The sequence below is a fragment of the Anneissia japonica genome, unplaced genomic scaffold, assembly GCF_011630105.1.
Source record: "Anneissia japonica isolate Jap-2015-1 unplaced genomic scaffold, ASM1163010v1 scaffold1005_len2656397_cov198, whole genome shotgun sequence".
NCBI lineage: Eukaryota > Metazoa > Echinodermata > Crinoidea > Comatulida > Comatulidae > Anneissia > Anneissia japonica.
The window spans coordinates 2,142,652-2,146,634 of record NW_022683792.1 but is presented as its reverse complement, the minus strand read 5'-3'; positions in this window follow the sequence as shown (position 1 = coordinate 2,146,634).

Genomic DNA, 3,983 nt, shown 5'->3' with positions numbered 1-3,983 from the left:
ATATATATACAGCAGAATTTCACTTTAAAGTTCTAATGTATATATTTAGTTACACAATTACCGCAATAGGGTTTGAGTTTATCATGATTTATATTTATATAATGATTTAAATATATGTAATATATAAATATATACTATATTTGGAACAATCACAGACAGGTGAAATCTGAATTATAGTTGTTTTCTATTTGTTTTAAATTATTAATTTCGTATATTTTCGCACTTACCACTGACGGAAATACTTCATCTTTTATATATCTTTGTATTTTAGCAATTTGTGTAGTTCCACCTCCACCAAAATATGGAGAATATAATTTCGATGACACAAGTGCTAAAAGAGTTGGCTACAAAATTGTGTACCCAGATAGAGCTGAGCTTAGATGCCAAGCACCAAATTCCAAAGTTATTGGAACAAGGGCTTATCGATGTAAAGACGTCGTACTTCAAATTCCACAATGTATGGAACGTAAGTATAAATGTTTCTCGTACAATAGTTAATTGTGTCCAGCTATGGAATAACTTTGCCTATCAATTGAAAACCTATATCAATAATAATAATAATAATAATAATAATAATAATAATAATAATAATAATAATAACAATGGAGGTGAGAAAACTTTTAGCATAGATCCCTTTAGATTTCTGGAAATGGCACTTTCAATCTCAAAAAATAGTTTTCAAAGCAGTGATTTCAACAGAATCAATGTCCCGAGCCTGCTAGTGCCGCAAATGGTTAGACATCACATCATATTAGTGCTCCATTTAATCCATTAATCTCCCCCTTCCCATGTCAATACCATACACCACTAGATACAGTAAGCTACACTCAGAAGAAGCCACACTGTTGTGAACAATGCTAGAGTAGGGTGCCTGGATGGTGTTTTTATAAACAGAAAAACTTTTCTAAAAATCTGCGGAAAATGATTTATTTAGCAATGTTGCGAAGGCTGGATCAAAATCTGTGGCGGGCCGGAGTTGGCCCGAGGGCCGGGGGTTGAATACCGGGGGCATAATGTGTTACTAATCCATGTAGAAACATCTTATTTCGATCTACAGTAATATCTTCAACATGTCACAAATATATCATTTCTTAAAAACAAAATGTACAGTAATTAGTAAGGACCTATAAACTAATTACCTTAGGGCCTACTTCATACATCATACCTAAAGATATACCCACCATATTTCTACATAAATATGACTATTAAATTTATTAGCATGGACACAGTAAAAGCATAACATTCACCACACATTTATCCATGAGTTGTTTATCAGAAATACGGTAACTTGAACTTTAGGGGTCTGTGAAAAGATGAAATTTGTATTTTTTAATATTGTTACTAAATATCAAGGTTATTTTGTTGTATTTTATTAGGCATGGGTTTATTGAGGAATGTATTTTATATGTAAATGATGAAGAAGAAATTATGTAAAATTGTTTGAATAAAGGTGGGTGTTTCCCACGAAAGATAAAAAAAAAACACTTTAGGGGTCTAGGCCCAGTGAGAAATACTGCGTGTATTTCCGTATGTAATTAATCTTCTTTTAGAGGTCATGAATAATTGTTTTATTTTAACAAAACTAATCGCGATGTTTAACATATTATAGAGGGTGAGCAAAGCGAACGAAGCTAGCGCACCCTCTAGTTTTATCAATAAGCATTCACGTAATACACCGTACAAAATAAAAACAGTAGAAATATGTTTACCAAATAACAGTGAGTAATATAATATTAAGAGGAGAGCAAAATAATTATATTAATATTTGGAAAGAAATATTGGTCATATGCAAAAAGAAACCACTAACTCTGTAAATAATGTATTGTGTTAAATCCTTTAGATATGGGATAATACTCATTTTAGCAGTGGTTGTTATATTTTGGAATTCAGAATGTAATACACGAAGGATTGAAGATATATAGTTGTATCATTATATTCACCATTCAAGCAAGATTAATTCCAAAATTAGCAGTTGAAATCATACGGTCGTGAAAGACACTCCTTAACATTGGTAAACCTATGATCAGTAAGAATACATGTACCGTATATCCGTTATAATTTCCTTCAATAAATTATGGATAATAAATACATCGGATCTCTAGTTCTCCCTTGACCCAGGATATTCAGGACGTTTGGAAGACAAAATGTAACGGTTAATCTACGTAGGCCTACTAATAAGTTTATGTATCCCCTTATGTCGTGACGGATAAGTTGAGTCATTATTAAAGTCAGCTAATTCACCATAGTTTAACGTTTTCGTTTTAGTGTATTAATCTGTACACTATGCTATGTTTGTTGAGTCAAATCAATATCGAGCTTAATTGAATTCATCTTTTTAAAATCTCTACCGGTTACCACCTACCTTTTGGTTAGTGCTCATGTGAGCATTTAAATATTAGTTTACTAACTGTAGAATGAAATCTGATATCGTAGCCGCACACGCAGTACTGAATGACGATGAGTGCGGGTGTGTATGCATGCATGTAAATGTTATCTAATAACAAAGTAATTATTTAAAATATAAAACTGCAGTGATAATAATAATAATAATAATAATAATAATAATAATAATAATAAATAATAATAATAATAATAATAATAAAAATAATAATTAATAATAATAATAATAATAATAATAATAATAATAATAATAATAATAATAATAATAATAATAATAATAATAAGAGCACTCAGTAGAGAGCATATCTTCGCCCACCGCCTTTACTTCAACTACCACCACTACCACTTCACTACACTTCGCTCGCCTCCTCTTCAAATATGCACATTATATTCAAAGAGGGGCACTCTTTCCACTTTTAGTATATGTTTTTAGGGACTCTTTTTAACAATGGCCATTTCGTTATATTAAACCTGCGGTAGGATGATTTATAAAGTTGTGTTTGAATTGTTAATTTGCAGAGAACGAATTTGATAGTAACAATTTGTGCAAACTGCACACAAATCCAGATAGTGGATGGTTCAGCTACTCAGATAGCTTGAAACTTGGAAGTAAGATTCGTCTCGGTTGCTTTGGATTACAATACATACAAACAATACCAGGTTTTGAACGCACGTGTGTTAGAGACACTAATCCTCGAAGCGAACTAAACTACAAATGGTCTCCGGATATATCAGAGGTACCGCAATGCATTCTTGATACAGACTGTAAGTTTAATTGATTATACAATAGCCAACTAATTACATTATAAATTGATAAAAAAAATATTACTACACGAGAAAAGAAACAAAAATAAACATTAGTCTGAAATAGACGTTTGGATGTATTAAACTTTGTAAATTGATAAAGCTCTTTGAAACATCCGAGTTTTTGACAACCAATATGAAACATTATTTTCAAACTGTTCCCTATATATGAGGACAATGTTTTGGTATAATTTATGTTTAATATCAATCGGCATTAAACATACATAGATAAATATTTTTATCCGATATAAAAGGTAATAATATTTATTTTATAATCGAGTAGCTGAATGTAGATCTGAGGTTGTCCGTAGTGGATCCCAGCCGTTTAAAGCATCATCATTTATCTCTGATAACATGCCGACACACGGTCGCTTGTATGCGAAGAATGGAGCATGGATACCTAGAAATCAAGAGATTGGACAGTGGCTGGAAGTAGATCTTGGTCATTCAATGGATGTGTATGGTGTGATGACACAGGGTAATTACAGGAAGAATTCCTGGGTTACCCTTTATAAAGTGGCATACAGGGAGGAAGACGAATCCCCGGAATCGATTGTCAACAATGAAAACTTAGAAGAATCGGTGAGTATTTTGCTCCTTTTATCCAAAAAAAAAAACGTTTATCGTACTTACTTATGTGATTCTCCTCTTCTACATCGCAGAGCGAGCCGAAAACATGTTCAACACTAAACAGCTAAGTGTTCGTTGAGAATTTCTTTCGATTGTATAATGGCTTTGGCTTGCATTTACAGATATATATATATATATATATATATATA